The sequence below is a fragment of the Oryctolagus cuniculus genome, chromosome 1 (assembly GCF_051225735.1).
Source record: "Oryctolagus cuniculus isolate XC-2025 breed Fujian yellow rabbit chromosome 1, ASM5122573v1, whole genome shotgun sequence".
In the NCBI taxonomy this organism is placed as follows: domain Eukaryota; kingdom Metazoa; phylum Chordata; class Mammalia; order Lagomorpha; family Leporidae; genus Oryctolagus; species Oryctolagus cuniculus.
This window is the reverse complement of record NC_142867.1, coordinates 107088032-107106360: the sequence shown is the minus strand read 5'-3', so window position 1 is coordinate 107106360 and position 18329 is coordinate 107088032.

Below are 18329 nucleotides of genomic sequence, written 5' to 3'. Positions count from 1 at the left end.
CAACAGATGTTAACCAAGCATCTCCTACTCTCAGTTTCTATACCTGAAGAATGGGCAAAGCAAATACTTAACTGGCCTACCAGCCGCTATGAGAATTAGATGAACAAATACGTAAAGCACTCAGCAGGGCGCTTGGCACAAAATATAATCAATATTAGTTTCCTTCTTTTTCCCCCACACAAAATAATATTAGAAACTTTTTTTAAAAACGCCTCCTGCTTACCCTAGGAGTGGGCAAAGTGAGAGGAAAGAGTTGGCAGCTGCCCCTGCTGCTGCTGAGGGGCTAGGAAGGTGGTGGGAGGAAGGGGAGCCATGTGCACAACCGTCTGCCAGGGGGTTTTGGAAGACTCACACCTGATAGTCTATACTTCTATGGCCTATTAATCTTGAGTCTCAGCAAAGCCAATTGTTGTCAATCATTGGCACCATTGCTGCCAGCAGGGCTGGGTACTGGCAGACTGAGCTAGATGAAGAATGCAAGCACAGGTGGAGTCAGATGACCACGAAGGTAAGTAGGCTCCTGAGTGTCCCCGTCGCACCCTGTGCACTTCCTTATCGTTGGCCTCATAGAGTTCGGTACCATTACCTGTGGAATTGTCTTCGCTAACCCTACAAGTTCTCTGAAGGCAATGTCTGTTCATCTTTGTGTCCCCCACACCCAGCACGGTGGCTGGGGGTGTTTTCTTTCATGAATGAATGAACATAGGGACAGTGAAAGGAATAAGAATTTATTAGGTGCTTATTATTTTTGACTGTAAGTACTCAAGGAATGCTATTTAAGCCATCTACAGATTCTCCACAGCACCCCTATTTGTGGGAGAGCGGAACAGGGAGTAACACTGGCTGATCCTGACTATGTGTCAGGAATGCTCCAAGGGACTCACACGCATAATTTAATCTTTCAAACAAGTTAGTGAGCCAGATGCTGTGGCTGTTTCAGAGAGGGGGATAAGGAAGTGCAGACATAAAATGAAGCAGTTTGCTCAGATATGTGTAACTTAACACTGATGTAGTTGAAATTTGAATCCAAGTCTGCCTGACTGTGAAGTCCTTGAACTTCTCACTATATCATAGACCCTTTTTTTTCAGGAGAAAGCCAGAGATAGGGTGCTGCAGGGATGGGAACATGAGATCCTACCTGTGTTTGGAGAAACCAGGAGATTAGGGAAAGCGAGGCATTCAGTCAGAAACTATGGAGCACTATTCACACTGGGCAATACTCTGATACTCTAGTCAGATGGGATATGTCAATGAATTGGACAAACATCTCTGGCCTTGCTGAGCTTGTCACCTGTTGAGATTTACCCAAGGGCCAAACTGAGTGTTAGATCCATGGTGTCCACTCAAACATGTGGCTGGCAATCTGTGAGGTTCGCAAGGCAGAATTAGAGGCAGCAGACCACAGGCGTTTTGGAGAGTGTTGTTGGGAGCTTGGCTCTGTTAATAACAACAGCACTGTCAGGGTATCAGGTAGGAAACGCGGTCTCTGGAACCCCTCAACATCCGATGGGGCAATAGCAATGACTTGACACCTGGAGCACAAACAGCTGTTGTAAGACGGGCAGAGGCTAATGCACCACTGGGACAGAGACACAGGTGTGCTGAGGGGACCCTGCTTGCCATTAGGATGGTCTTCTGAGGTTGGGGAACAGTGGAAACTACAGTAGGGACTGAGCAAAAATATCTACATTTATAGAGCTTTAGGAAAATTATTTAATCTGGAAGCTTCCAGAACACAGGACCTCTATACTTCCTGTGGCCACAGCCTTCTCCACTCCAAGGACTTTGGATCATCTTCCCACCAATCATCTCCAACCCAAGTGACCACAAGCCCCTTGGGGTATGAGCAGTAGATTTCACTTTGAGGTCAAGGTGAGTTTGTTTTTGCCTCAATCTAGAACAAGCCAAGGCATCCGGAAGTATAATCAGTTCTTGATTACCTGCATGAATTTAGTTATCCACCCAGGTTCTGCTGGGCATGGGTAACCTAAAGTAATGGAAAATCTAAAATCCATTTACATTTGGCCTTGGGGTGCATTATCTGATTTTTTTCTAGCAGGTTTACTTTCATAATGATATTTGACTTAGGATGATATTAAACTTCGTTAGCTTTCCCTGAGCATACATCAGCTGGAGAGTAGCAGGGAGGAAGCCGAAAGCAGAGGCTCAGGGTTGCAGGGAGGAAGTGGCCGCTGACCCTGGATTTGTAGTGGATAATCCCTGCTGCTGACTGTGCCCAATTCAGAGGCTGGGCATTTCTCTGTGGGGCTCGGTGAGGTCAATATTTGATCCCTTACATTCAGATTCAACAAGATTTATTGATGTGTCTGACACTGTGATAAGCAGCCAACGTCTTTATTTCATTTAATCTGCCCAATGGCTTCATAATGTAGGTATTATTATCCCCAAATTATAGAAGAGCAAGTTGGGTCTCAGAGAAATTAAATGCTTCAAGGTTATGTAGCTAGCAGATGATGGAACCAAGATTTGACCCCAGGTTCTCTCACTAAAAGCCCACTGCTCTTTTGACATCTGGCTCATCCGTGCACTTGCAAAGACACTGTCCACGCACCCAGTGTTTCGTGAACACTAAGTAGCAGGCATGGCACTGGGCCCCAGAGGCGTGGAGATGAATAAGGCTTTGCTTCAGGATGTTGGGCAGGGCACCAAAGCTGTTCTCTCCGGTAAGGCTCAGATGAGAGTAAGATAAATGCCATGAATTAATCACAGAGAATTTGAAACGAGTCCCTCGGTGGCTTATATGCAGAGGTTGTCACTGCTTTGGGAAAGGGAAATAGAAAATGGGGGAGGTGGCTGACAAAGTCAGGTATGTCCTTGTTTCTTGTCACACCTGTTCAGGCAAGAACGGACCCCATTGCCTCCCTGCCCCAGATAATTCCAAGTGGCCCTGTGTCCAGTTTTCATTTATAGAGCCCAGAAGAGGCTATTTCTCTCCCTCCATCAATGTGGCTGAAAAGACAAAGCGAGGAGGTTGGATGATGCTCTCTGGCCTCCCTCGTAATGGCCAGACTGTCTTTCATTTCGCTCTGGAATGTATCCCGCTAGCCCCGCTGACTTCATTATGGTCCTTCCAGCCCAGAGAGTGAGGGGAGGGAGCCGACATGCCCCAGCCCAAGAATGGCTAATATCTCTCTCTAGGGCACCTTCTACTTTCTGAAGAGAAACAAGTGGCGGTTTGGGCCTCTCTGTTAAAGCTACTCTGTCTTGGATAAAATTTCCCGGGGCTGTGGAAGTCAACAGCGACAGTAGCATTTACAGTAACTGCCAAGCTTAATAGCATCTTGTGATGAAGTTTTACTGTAAACAGCCGAGAGGGCGGAGGGCAGGGGAGGGGGCTGGCTCATCCTGGCAGCGTTGAGTGCTTTGTCTCCACTCAGCAGCGACACTTCCCCAGCTCTTTAAATTGGGCCACGCATGAGAGTCCTGGGACCAATACCAAAGTCACCTGCTGATTTGATTGTGTGTCTCGCCTTTTCTTTGAGAGGAGGAGGAGGGGAAGAGGAAGAGCGCCTGGTAGAGACCCTTTATGGTACGCAGGCTCTGGCCACGGTGGAGGCGGGCCAGCACCCAGCCATTCTCCTTGCAAGCTGGCCCCTGCTCTCCCCTGGCCTGGGCCTCCTGGAATTCCTGGTAGCCAGGGAAGGAATGTCAAAGCTAACTCAGATTTCAATCCTGAGGTTGCAGGGACACCTGGGACCCCCCCCCCCCACAAGGACTCACCTTCTGGACGATTCCAGCAGCCAGTGAGTCATCTGGAAATGTGTGAGAAGCCTCCTCTGCTGGGCTTGGAGCTGGCATGGTGCCCACGACAGACAGAAGGCTTTCAGCAAAGGAGGGAAGGGCTGGGCTGCAGTGACCGTCTGCCCCATCGCTTACTCTCAAGGCTGCCAGTGCTGGGTGTTGTCTTTTCACTACGCTGCGATGAGCAAGCGCCACATATCCTGCATAGGAGATGGGGAGTGCAGAGGGCAAGCTCGTCATTCAGTTCTAACAATGCAGCTCGCATGGTGGCCATGGCTACCCACTATGCTCCACCCCCATCTCACTGATCTTATAGCACCAGAGGCAGAGAGGCAGGAGTGCTCCCTCCTTATCCACATGGGACCAGGGCCAGGCAGGGATGGGGTGGGAAGGCACACTAGTGACTCCCTCAGCTTGCTGGCCTGCCCTCCCACCCTCTCCTATTTGTGCTGCTGGGGCTGAGTGGTGGTGCAGTAGGCTTGGGAAATGGGATTCCTGTGAGTGCACACAGCTGCAGAGGTGGCCAGTAGGAGTCACCAGCCCTCCATCTGACCACACCTGTGAGCCTGCAGCAGGAGCCCGAGCGCAGCACCGAAGCTTGGCGTGTTACTCATGGAGAAGTAGCACAAGAACCAGATAATGATAATGGTAATGACGGTGATAACAGACACAGTGTGGGATTCCTGAGATACTTTTCTCCCTTGCTCTTCTGTTTCTTTGCTTCTTTTCCAATGCTCACCCTCCTTGGAAGATGGGCAGTGGTGATCACCTCCATTATTACCCATGGAGAAAGCAGATCTATGTATCCATGGCAAAGCCAATAAATCACCACCACCGCTTCTTACTGAGCGCTTACCCTATGCTGTTATGCATTTTTATCTTTTCTACAGTCATGTGACAATGGCACGGTTATCTTCCCATTCAACAGATGGGCACTCTTGGGCATGGAGAACAAAAATCAGCCGATTCAGGGGCCCAGCACACACCCTTCATCACTGGGTTACACTGCCCTGAATCCAGGTGTGAGCCCCTGGCCTCCATACTTGTGGTGGTTACTAGAATCGGAGGGACTCATCCTTCTCTCCTTTAAGACACCAGGTGCCCGAGGCAGAAAGAGCAAGGCAGGTGAATGAGCCTGCTTGGGCTGACATCACAGAACACCACAGGCTGGGTGGCTGAGGTCCAAGGTCAAGGTGCTGGCAGGGTTGGCTTCTCCTCTTGTCTTGCACATGACCTCTGCCTCAGCCCCTTTGTGCTGCTATCATAAAATAATGTAATAAAAATGTACAGTATAATAAAAACACCCTGGACCAGGTGATTTATAAACAATAAAATCTAATGCGCACAGTCCTGGGGGCTGGCAGTTAAGGATCAAGGCACCGGTGGGTCTGGTATCTGGTGGCTCACTCGGCTCACTCTTTGCTTCAGGGATGACACCTTCTTGCTGTGTCCTCCCAGGTGGAAGGGAGCTGGCAGAGTTTGCTGCAGCTTCTCTTGGAAGGGCACTAATCCATTTGTGAGAGCCCCAGTGCTTTGTCAGAGAGGCAGAAAGGAGGAGCGGGGGCCGGCATTGTGGCATAGTGAGTAGAGCTGTCGCCTGTGATACCTGTATCCTGTATGGGTGCCACTTTGTGTCCTGGCTGCTCTGCTTCTGATCCAGCTGCCTGCTAATGACCTGGGAAAGCAGCAGGAGATGGCCCAAATACTTTGGCCCCAGCCAACTGTGGGGGAAACCCTGATGAAGTTCCTGGCTCCTGGCTTTGGTCTGGCCTGTTGCAGCCATCTGGGGGAGTGAACCAGAGAATGGAGGATCTCTCTCTCTCTCAACCTCTCTATCTCTCTCTCTCTCTCTCTCTCTCTCTCCCTCTCCCTCTCTGTCTCTCTCTCTAACTCTCCCTCTGGCTTTCAGATACATAAATGGATCTTTTAGAATAAAAAGGGGGGGATGGTACTATGGTCTAGTGGGTAAAGCCTGCAGTGCCAGCATTCCATATGGGCGCTAGTTCGAGTCCTGGCTGCTCTACTTCTGATCTAGCTCTCTGCTATGGCCTGGAAAAGCAGTGGAGGATGGTCTAAGCCCTTGGACCTCCGCATCCACGTGGGAGACCAGGAAGAAGCTCCTGGCTCCTGGCTTCGGATTGGCACAGCTCCGGCCATTGTAGCCAATTGAGGAATGAACCAGCAGATGGAAGACCTGTCTGTCTGTCTGTCTCTCTCTCTCTCTGCCTCTCCTTCTCTCTGTGTATAACTCAGACTTTCAAATAAATAAATAAATCTTTAAAAAAAAGAACAGAAAGGAGGAGTTGAGGACTGCCGCACCCAAACCACACACACACACATACATACACCACCCAAATCCTGCTCCCTTCTCTGCTGATCCAACATGGCTGCAGGCTTAGCACATCCACTCCCGAGCATGTACCTGAGCCTCACTTCCCGTCATACACCGGCTCCATGACATTTCCTAGATTCCATCACGTGCTCTGCAGCCACAGGTGCGCCAGATGCCACGACACTTTCCTAGTGGTGATCACTACGTGTGCAAGAGCCCTACCCAACTCTGCCTCCTGTTTGACTATGCAATCGTGCCTTTCCCTGGGCACCACTCCTATCCTATGAAAGGATGATCCTGAGTTTTGTATAAATGGGAGCACTGATCTTCTCTTGAGGTTGCCCAGGTCCCCTTTCCTTTGTCTTTAAATGAATCTTGTCTTTCTGCTCTCATTTCTCTACATCTCCTCCTTGAATTCTTTCCTGTGTGGTGGCCAGACCCTGGAACAAGACCAGCTGGAAGTCTCTCCCACTGCAAAACCACCACAGTGGGACAAAGGGTTCCACGTGAACTTTGAGGGACACAAACGCTGCCCCCAGAGTAGCCTCCTTCTTGCTGTGACTTCACAAAGCCTTTCTTCTGGACACACACGTCCTCGGTGTCCACCAGTCCTATCAGAATAGGGCCTCCCCCTTCTGACTCCATTTAACCTTGATTGTCTCCTGAAAGTCCCTACCCCCAAATAAAGTCACACTGGGAGTCAGGACTTTAACCCATGAATTTTGATGGGATAAGGTTCACTATATAAAGTAGGGAGTTAGGAGAGTGGGGGATTTGACTACGAGATAGGCGGACATGCACAGGGGAAAGAAGGACCCCCAGTCAAGTGCCCGAAACCATGAACAGCACTGTGTTGTAGGGCTGGACCTTCCCCGGGGACTGGCGCCGTGGTAGGGTGGCACAGGGACCCATTCAGAGAGCAGTGTGAGCCCCACACTTGATTCCGTTTCTCTGTCTTCCTGGGAACCTGTGACTTACCCCGTGCTTCCCACGGAGCCCTTGAGAGGTGAATCTGGCAAGGTCAACACACTCAGAGAGCTTGGACAAGTTGGTGTGTGTCCCTTGGCACTAGCTAAAGCCCCATGCAGGCAGTCACAGCTTTCCACTAATGACCAGAAGTTTCCTTTGCAGAAACATAGTAAAACAGGTCTGGAAACAGAAGCAGGAGGAGCTGAGACTCCTTTTGACCCCTTTGGTCAAGGGCGGAACAACAGAGGGATCCTGTGTTCTCGCCTGGTGATTTTTCCTGTGCAATTCTTCCGGGAGAGATGGAGCTGACGCATCTCACGGGCAGAGGGACTTCCGTCGAGCTGGGCTCCAACCCCCTGAGCTGCTTACTCTTGGAGCCCTTTCTTCCTCTGTGAAAGGGAACAGGTGGACCACGCTCTGGTCCATGGTGGTGGTGGTGGTGGTGGGTGCTGGAGGGGACAGAACTGTAACCAGTTTGGGAGATATTCCTCCGCCCTAGATATGCCCTGCCTGAACCCCAACCTCAGAGCCCCGCAACCTGCAGGACACCCAAACCTGCACGTCAGACCCGCTTCTCTCTTCAGCTCCCTGCCTCCTTGTCTGTCTTCTTATTCCCCCACCCAGGAGAGAGAGGCATAAAACCCAAATAAAGTGGCTTTTCGTCGGGGTGGCTGCTGGGGCCAGGAAACAGGTCAAAGCAGCAGGCCTAGGGAGGTTTGGGGAGTATCTGTGAATTTCCAGTACCCATGTTCTTGCCTGAGGCCGGGTGAGGCAGGTTTGTTCCTGCTTTTGCATTTACCATGGTGACAAACCTTTCCCCGGGACAATTACTTACCCCCGCCTGCAAGGCTGGAGGAAAAGTTGTCTGAAGAGAAAGCTGTGACTGCCAGACGCAGAAAATTCCCTGTTGGTTGGTTTTAATCTATAGCAGAAAACCTGCACATTATTCTGCCATCCTGGGATGTGACAGGTATTAATAACCCTATTAGCCGCAATCCCATCCGGCGCTATTTACACGGCCTCGCCACTCGGTTGCGAGGGACCGTGGACGTTCAAAGCTAACGAGACTCTGGCTTCTGTTTTGCTCCTCTGAGCCCGGGGTGTTGACAAATTAGGTTTTCGGAAGGAGATTCCCCAGCCCCACGTGCCAACACTGCCTGTGGCGCCGTGCCAGGGAGCGCTTGCCGCTGTAAGGTGATTGCGTAACTTGGAGGAGGGCCCCCCTGCCCTCTCTCCTGCCGCCTCCCGTGCCTGGAGGACCTCACCCTCTCCACCCTTTCTGTCCTTGCACACTTGTTCCAAAGTCACTTCTTCCTCCAAGCCGCCCCGAGACACCGTTAAAAGTCAGCTGCTCTCCTATATGCGGACACAGCTTTCCCTGGCACTCCACGACGCCATTGTGACAGTGCATTTTGGGTCAACTTGACGGGGCTAAGGGAAGCCCAGATGGCTGGGAAAGTATTATTTCTGGGTGTGTTTATAAGAGTGTTGCTGGAAGACACAAGCGTTTCATCAGTGGGCTGGGCAGAGATCACCGTCAGCAACGTGGGCAGGCATCCTCTAATCCATTGAGGGCCTGAGTAAAGCTACAGGAAAGGCAAATTCTCTCTCTCCTTAGCTGGGATACCTTCTTCTGCTCCCAGACACTGGAGCACCTGCTGCTAGGCCTCCAGACTCCAGGACCTACACCGGAGGTCTGCGCTAGTTCTCAGGCCTTCAGACCTGGCCTGAAGCACAGTACAGGCCTTCCTGAGTCTCCAGATTGCAGACGGCACGTGGTGGGACTTCTTGGCTTCCACAGTCACGTGAGCTAATTCCTATAATAATAACAAATAGATATGGATATGTCTGCATATATTCTGTTCCTCTGGAGAAGCCTGTCTGATTTTCCATGACTTTCATCTCTGCAGCCTGCTCTCCCACTTTCACTCGGGCTCCCAGCTCTCCTCCTGCATCCTAACCACCACAAAGCACAATGCGGTCTGAAGGTAAGAGGGAAGTAGTTAGGAACTAGAAAAGAGGGGATGACAGGACTTGGGGATCTGAAGACGTAGTGCATGCCTCCAGTCTGATGCATGCAGATATTTGAACAGACTTACAAAGGTCCCTTTTCCAAGTTCATCTCCAAAATGCCCATCGGCCATGCGTCCCCAGGGGTTAGTACATATAATGTCTGCAAGTTCTCCCCAGGACTTAGCTCTGAGGCCCACTGTCTTTGAAAACTATTCTGATTTTGCTCAACATTGCTCCTGTTTTTGTTGGCCAGACACTTATGTTTAAACCAGCCAATTTTCCTTTAATCCAGAAGAAGGTATGCACTCACCCATGTGTGTGTGTGTGTGTGTGTGTGTGTGATATCCCCATTAGGGAAAGAAATGGAGACCCATTCTTCCTGCAAATGCTTCTATTGTGAAGTAAAGAATCCAAACATTTAATCCTTGACGCCTGGACCCCACTTTATTGCAGGCCCTTATTTTGCGCACTTACCTTCTCTCAATACACACAATTCCTTCTTGATGGAAACACTTGTGTGTTTTCTCAGTGGACACTTTGGGGAATCAGGCCCTTCATGGTGCTTTTTTGGGTTATTACACTGTCACATTTTACCACTTTGCAGAAAGAACATATTAAGCAAAATAGAGTTCTCAGGAGCAGGGATTGCTATTGTTAGAAAAACAATACTTGGGAAATAATTCCCCCCAATTTCGTCTTCATCTTTTCTCTACTGCGCAAAGAGAGGAACAATTTATTAACAGGAGGCAGAAAATGTTACTACTGCTTATGGGCACTGGAGGCTTATGGGGTCCACAATATGTGTTGTTTCAGTGGCTTAGAAGCCAGGAGACTTTGGGAGCTGGAAAAAATGAATTCCCACTGGGAAGTGTTGCTAAGGAAAAAAGGCTCATTTGAATTTCACAGAGGTTTTGAACATCGTGGCGCCGGTGCCCTCCTGTTTGTGTGGCAGACCTTCATTGTTTCAACTGCTGTCAGCTGCTGGATGAAGGAGGTGTGGGGGAGGCTGGGGGCAGCCTCACCGTTCTGTCTGCTTCCACCCGGTGCCCCTAAGCAGACCCCACCGCGCCCTCGATGACATCTAGAGCAAACATCTTAGAGTCCACTGCCTCCTCGGCTGCCTCTTTGCTTTCTTGCATCTTCTGGCTCTTGACTGGTTTTGCCTTCCTTCCAACTCCAAGCTGGTCCTTGGGCTTGGGGCTACAGGCAGGGCTTCTGTTTGGACAGCTACTACTGTTTCCCGAACGTGAACCCTACGTGCACCTCAGGCTCATTCTGCTTCAGCGTACAGCTTAGCACAGTCTGTGACCAGGGTTGCTTCTTGGGCTGTGACTCATGTGGCCCTCCTTCTGCGTGACTTTCCCTGTTCTAGGAGATGACAGATGCTTGGTCAAAGAGCCCCAGTAAGTCAGGACAGCTTTGCATCTGTAGACTATAGAAAGTCGCCAAGTTGAGAGTGAACTAGGGATGAGTTTAAAGAAACAGATACCCCCCAAACAACGAGTGGAGCTATCTTATCAAAGCTAACTTTGGCCAAGCTGGGGGTCTTGGGCGGGGAACAGGTCAGGAACAGGCACTCTTGGAGCCTCCCTGTCGCCTGGAGCAAAAATGGAGCCTACCACAAACGCAGCCCAGCCAAGCAGGCGTGGAGGCAGAGACCTTACCCAGCTCCATAGGGGGGGCCCGTGTGACTCTATTAATGAAGCAAAAGATATTGGAATCCAATTGTTGATGGATCATCACACGCCGGGAAAACTCTCGGCTGCATTGACTGGGCGAGCAGGGGGTATCGTTTTGAACTTCTGGAGTTAATGAACTATGGCCTGAAATTTACAACCTGGTCGTGAGTGTTATGGATTTAACTCCAGAGCACAACTATGGGAAGCAGGCACACTCCTCTGGCCTCCGTGCAGGCCGCAGGCTGTTTGGGGTTTAGCTTCTGTGTGCCTCCATTTTTCTACAGTGCATTAAAGGTAGCCCAAGAGACCCACTGCTTCACGGCCCCCTTGGTTCATCATGTTGGTGAGAGACATTTGCCTCTCAGCACTGTTACAACTTTTGCAGTGCGGGACAGATCACAAAAAAGATGAATTGATACCACTGTCTTGCTTGTTTTGGTTGCCTTGGAAGAATTTAGCAAGTCACTTGCTAGCTGTGCAGATTAGGCAGGGAAAGGGTATTCTCCCAAACCTTGGATTTACAACACATCCATTTTTTCCTATATAGACGCATTCATTGAATGGATTCACTCCAGAAAGAGGTTTTGAGATCTATACAGGGAAGAAAGGAAATGAGAGTGTATGAGGGTTATTGTCTAATCTCACTTGTGAACCAGTTATGTACACAGACATCCAAATCACACCTATTCTAAAAGCACCTCTCACAATATTACAGAGAGAGCTAGAGAGAGAGAGAGAGAGAGAGAGAGAGAGGAAGTCTTCCATCCACTGGTTCATTCCCCAAATGACCGCAACGGCTAAAGCTGGGCCAATTAGAAGCCAGGAACCAGGAGCTTTGTCCGGGTCTCCCATGCGGGTGCAGGAGCCCAAGGACTTGGGCCATCTCCCACTGCTTTCCCAGACCATAGCAGAGAGCTAGATCAGAAGAGGAGCAGCTAGGACTCGAGCTGGCGCCCATATGGAATGCCAGCACTGCAGGAGGCAGCTTTACCTGCTACACCACAGTGCTGATCCTGAGAGATATTTCTATAGGTAAAAATACTTCATACATAAGCAGTGATCAGTCAACGCATTAGTGTATATAAATAATTACTAGGTTATAATAATGTTTCAACAGAAAGACATAGTGGAGACTTCGGCTTCTACTGTATGTGATGGGAGAAGAGCCCTATTTCGACACCTTTTCTTTTCTACTTCCATTTACTCTCAGCTAAACGTCAGGAGCAGTCAATAGTTTCTGCTTCCACTTGCTAATCTGCCACTTCTCCTTGACTTATTTTGTTCTTGACTCCTTCTTACCCTGCTACAAAATTTGCTCTTTTTAAGGAAACCAGCACTTTTTTGCATGCCACATCCAGGGATCCTCTCAAGGCCTCAATCAGTTCCATTTTTGTACTAATGTTCAGCACTTACTGCTCACTCTGACGTCTTGAATTTTCCTTCTCCATGGATTTTTATGATAACACACTGCTGGGGTATTGGCTAGGCTTTCTGGCCACTTCTTGGCTCCATTTCTTGATTATTCCTCTACTTGTCCAATATCTATTGATGTCAAATCAATTAAAACTCAGCCTTTAATTTCTCATTGCATTCTGGCTTCTCTCTCATGCTTCTGTTTCATCACTTTCAAAGCTTCAAGTGCCATTTCTAAAAAAAAATGACTGCTAATTCTGCATTTGACCTTTCTCCCAGGCTCTGGTTTCATTCATTTGACAGACATTGATTGAGCACCTATGAAATGCCAGGCGTTTTCCCAGGTACTGGTAGTAGAGCAATGAAATATGCATATTCACTTAATCATTACAACACCTCCATTTTCAAGATATGGAAACTGAGGCACAGGAAGAATGAGAAGTTTGCCCAAGGTCATGTGCCTGGTGATGGATGGATCTGGGCGTCAGCCCAGGAATTTTGGCTCCTAGAGGTTGTGCTCTTGACCAGTGACTTGTATCACAGCTCTGTATCTGATGTTAGATGATACTGAGCACTATTTAGGAAAATGCAAGGCAGGGAGATGACAGAGTGGATGTGCAAGTGTGTGGAGCTACAATAGATAAGGTGGTTAGTAAGGGACCCATGAGATGGTGACATCCGAGACCTACTGAGGGCAAGAGAGAGCTTTAAGGAACCTGGAGAAGGGAGAAATGAGAAGGCTGTTGGGTGAGCGTATGCTTACCTTCATTAGGAAGGGTAGGGCACTGAGTGGCAGGGAAGGAGTGAGACAGAGTCAGAAGGGCTCTGTGGGGGCCTTGGAAGTTGTGGCAAAGACTTTGGCTTCTACTGTGAACAAAACGAGAAGCTGAGTTGTATTTTGTTGGGGTCACTCAGGGACTGCCTTGAAAGTCAACTGAAGGGTCCCCAGAGGGAAGAAGAAAGAGTTGGTTTAGGAAGCTTCTGCAGTAATCCAGGGGTCTTTGAGTTGGATGACAGAAGCAAAAGGCCTAAGAAGTGGTTGGACTCTTGGTCTATTTCAAAGGTAGAACCAAAGGACTTACAATGGACTGGATGCAGGGGAGAGCATGATGAGTTAAGGGTGATTTTAAATTGTTTGGCTTGAGGAACTAGAAGAAGGGAGTGGCGTTACCTGAAATGGGAGATTGTAGGAGAAAAAGGCTGAGGATGGTGGTTATGGGGCTCTGCTTTGGGCATGTGTGAGCTATCGGGTCATAGAAGAGTAGGTAACAAGCAGGTAAGACAATATACAAATCTGGAGCTCAGGGAGCAGACCTGGTCTACAGGAACAGATGATTTTCAACACAACCGGTACATAAATGTCCTACAGAAATATAGGAGAACACTATGATCCTCCCTTCTCCTCTTCCTCCTTCACCTCTCCCTCCTCCTCCTCCTCTTCCTACTTCTCCTCCTTAACATGTGAGCGCTTATTACGTGCCAGGCTCTGTCTTCATTTATTCCTGACACTGACTCTGCCATGTAGGGACTACTGCTATCCTCCTTTTACAGGTGAGGAAACTGAGGCATCCCTACTCTAGACAAGCACTGGAAACTCCAGGAAGAAACTGAGGATGTGTACAATAAAACACACAGATAAAAACTCATAAAGCTGTTAATATAAAGATAACATATTTAAGGTCAAATAATAAAGACTAGGTATAACTGTGTCAGAATCCTTAGATTAAGTATAACAAGTCTTCTACAGAAAATAAAACACAGCCTGAACTCCTTGGCAGCAGAAATAAAAAGGCAAACAGCATGAACATCAGTTCATCAGGAAGAATGCATTTTTCTTAAGTGCTTAGTTATTTGGTTTTTTAAATAACCTCTCCTGGGGGAGTAAAGTATATTCTTGGAGGGATTCTTAGGAAGCAAAATAAGTTATAGAAAAGACTGAAATTGGTTAGATTAATCTCTTTTTTTGTTCACCATGTTAGTAATCATTTATTAAGCAATTATATATGCATGGCTATATATAACGACACTAATGCTGTGAGAAACACAAAGATGTATTAAACGTGGTCTTGGCCTTGGCCTTCAAGTATTTTATGACCTAGCTTAAAGATGAACTCTGGGCATCACAAATGGCCAACAATGAAGCAACATGGGGTAAATGAATGAAGATGTGTTGTCACAGAGGGAATTTTTTTCTGGTACTTAAGAGCCTTGGGTTCCAGAGTGAGACTTGCAGGCTTCAATCAGGCTCCACCCCTGCTAGTGGTATATCCCTAGGCAATTTGCTTTACCTCTTGGTTTCTTCATCTGAGCCAATAGGGATGATATTAGTAGATACTACTTTAAAGGGTTCTTGTGAGATTAGATGAGTTAATAATACCTCGGAGTATGACAGTGCATAGCATACAGTGAGCACTGCGGACGTGTTGGCAAGTGTTAACTGAGATTGCAAGGATACCAGGGTTTGAAGGTGGTTGGCTCCCTCTGAAACTCATGTTTAATTGGTGATTAGATCATTAAGAGGGCTTCATGTCTTTCTCAAATGACTGGGGTAGTTACCACTGGATTGGATTTTTACAAAGTGAATCCCCCTTGGAGTTCTCTCTTCTACGTGCACTCATTTTCCCTTCTGTTTTCCTGCCTAGAGATGAAGCAACATGTGGCCCTTGCCACCATGCTCGAAGACTCCCTAGCCTCTAGAGCCTCTGGAACTGTAAGCAAAATGAACTTCTTCCCCACATAAGTCACCCAGTCTCAGGTATGCTATGGCAAGAAATAGATGAAAACAGAGAGCAAACACATCTTTGGGAAAGTACTTAATTGCTCATGAGAGGAGAGGGAAATCAGTTCATTGTGAGTCGTTGAGGAAGGCTTTAGGTGGTGGACAGACTTGCAGGTGCTCATTAGGCCTCCTGAGTCAGTACAGACAACTCCTGGTCCTTCTCGCCAGTTTGATATCACCAAGGTCTTCACCTTTGTCACCAAAGTGGCCATCACCCAGCTTCTCCAGCATATTCTGGAGGGTGATGGCTACTGCAGTGACCTTGTCAGGTGCAGCTAAGTGAGGGAGTTTCCATATTTGGTCTGGATCATTTTACAAGAACTTAGGGAATCTGAAGTTAATTAAGTGGTAGTACTTAATTACTCCTCTGAAACCAGCTCAAGTCCCATCCTTTTCTTGATCTAGCACAGGTAACAGAAAAATTCCCAGTGAAAGTCTCTGTGTGCAGACAGTAGCTGTCCCGAGCTCCAAAGTCCTGGCCCCAGGACTCCCAGGGCCTGAGTTTCCAGGCCTTACCCGTCAGAGTGTCCCTTCCACTCAGTCATAAAGCGGTTCAGTTTCTGGTCTAGGGAAGAGTTTGAACCACACCCACATCCATTCCGAAGGCAGAGTCATGGTCATGCATGGTCATAGTTTAACCGGTTATTTTGTTCAAGTTCAGGGGCGTCTATCATCAAGCAAGACCTTACAAGGATGAAGATGAGGAGAAGGGAGTGCTGTAGTTAGAGGTGGAAACAGAGCAGAGGACCAGGGAGTGAGCCAAGTTTGGGAATGGGAGGGTGAGGAGTGGTGAGTGGAATTGGGAGTGTCATGGCATTTTCTGGAGTTTGAGCATGACTGAGAAAGCAGCCTTGGTCCGCTGTCAGAAAATGAACCTAAAAACCTACAGAGAGATTGAGAAGAAATGGTGCCTTTGATGAAGTCCATCCAGCAAGGGGCTGGCTCACTGTCCAGCACGCCCTGCTCACTGACAGGACACACTGCTGTGCTCGTGGTGGACACGGCTCTCACGATCGTCCTGCTCAGCTCGCGGTCCTCTGGAGCAGGAGACTTGTGTGCGGCTCATTGGAGACAGCTGCTCAGGCGGGTCTGGGAAATGGAAAACAGACGGACCACAGCAACAGATGGAGATGCTTTCCTGAGCGGGGGGCCTTCTGGAGCCTATACCTGCAGCTGCAAACACAATTAGGTGCTAACATAACCTTGCAAATAAGTGCTGAGGATACAGCAGGCCCCCAAACAGCCAGGTCACCCCAATCCTGGAGGAACCACAGAAGGGAGCCAAAAAATGCAAGTAGGGTTTTCCAACTCTCTCTTGGAGTGATCTCACCTTCTAGGGGGGGACTCTTTTCCCTTTCTCTCTTCGTCCGTCTTAGATACACCTAAGGAGGGCAGGGAAATGAGAACTGTGGTTGTAACTAGCCTAGTGGGTTTTGCAAAGAGCAATTTGGGGAAAGTGCTTCTATCCTACTGCCCACTGGTACACAGCCTCAACTTAAGATGGACCGAGTTGGGTTAAATTGGAGCTGGGGGTTGGATGTCAAATGGTAAGAGCAGGCCCGAGTATTGTGTGGTCTAGGGTGGAATGAACGGGAAGGGTGCGAGGGAGAAACCTGTAATCAGTGAGAAGGTACCAGATGGAGTCCAAAAGTCAGGGCAAGAATCATAGCACAGAAGGGAGACAAGCATCAGGAGCCAGACGGAAACACAGCAGGACGAGGTCCATCGGGATGATTGCTGGGAACCCGTGAGGCAGGTGCCTGTGTCTGACCTCGTTCCCGACGGGCACAGTGTGGGTGTCAGCTGCCTTGAAGACACGGTGGTCAGGCAGTTGTTGACACCAGCACATCGTCACATTAAAATGTACACGCAATGCCTTTCCCCGGGCATGTCTGCCCACTAAGAATCAAGGCCCAGCCAGCTCTGGGCAGCCCCCTCCCAACCTCCACCGTGCTGAGAGTCAATACTAGTTTTAATTTTATTCATGGTGCTTGTACTTGTTCCGTGCTGCAGCTCCTCAATGAATACTAATGGAACTCCAGATTGTTTTAAGTGAAGATCTGAGCAAGACACCTCCTTTCATCTTGTCAAGAGCTGTCATTCCCAACAGAGGTTTGTGGAGTTTCCGTTCTAACAGATTCCGTGCAAACTCCTCTCTACACAGAGCTGCATATGTATTGCTGGCACTGGGCAACTGCAAAGCAGTCCTCATGGAAAAGAATCATCCTTGGCCTCCTGCCCCCACCGTGGTCACTGTCAACAGAGAATTCTCCTGCAGGAGGACAGAGGGATGAAGGAGAAGGAGGCAGGGAGGCAGTTCAGGAGGGCATCCCTTAGAAGGTGGTGGGAGGCGGGGCTCTTTTTCCTTTGCAAGGTTGTTTTGATCATTTGAAATGTCATTTCCATTATTTTCATAGCTATGAGGCCTTTAAGATTTAGAAGAATGGCTTCATGGCCAGTTGAACTGCTTCCTTAATTCCTATCTTCCCTTGTTCCAGTCCATTTTGCATAGTGTCTATACAACTATTTTTTTAATTATGACTCTCTCCTATTCAAAAATCCTCAAAGGTTAAAGCAACTGAGCTGGCCTTCTTGGACTGAACTTCTGGTGTCCCCCTCTCTACACTCCCCTCATCCCATCATTCCTGGCTCTCTCATCCACTGCTTCGGCCACTCCTGCTTCACCCAGCTTCAGGGGCTGAAGGCTAGCTTCTCGTATGTTTGGTCTCATGTGGTTTCTAAATCAATGAGAGACGGACCTGAAGCTAATGGATTGGCTTTTCCACCAGAGTACAGTCTGAATTAGTCCTTGCTATGGTTTGATATGCTTTGTCCTCTCTGGAAACTCATGTTGAAATTTAGTCTCCAGCCAGTGTTCTGGCGCAACAGGTTAAGCCGTGGCCTGTGACTCCAGGGTCCCATGTGAGTGCTTAGAAACTCAGCTGCCATACTCTGATCCAGCTTCCTGCTAATGTGCCTGGGAAAGCAGCAGAGGACGGCCCAAGTGCCTGGGTCCCTGCACCCCCATGAGAGACCGGAAGGAGTTCCAGGCTCCCCTTTTTAGCTTTGCTCAGCCCGGGCCACTGCTGCCATTTGAGGAGTGAACCCACGGATAGATCTCTCCATCTCTCCTCTCCCTTTGTCACTCTGTCTTTCAAATAAATTTAAAGAAAGAAACAAAGAATGAAATGTAGTGTGTCTATTGGGGGCTATTAAGAGGGTGGAAATCTGACCACGGTGTTTAGAGGCAGGACCTTTAGGACATCTTCTGGGTTATGTAAGTCATCCAGGGTGGAGCCCTGTGATGAAATCCTCATAGCTTTATAGGAAGACAAACATGCACTTCTCATCATTTACCATGTGGAGCCTTGTACTGCCTTGG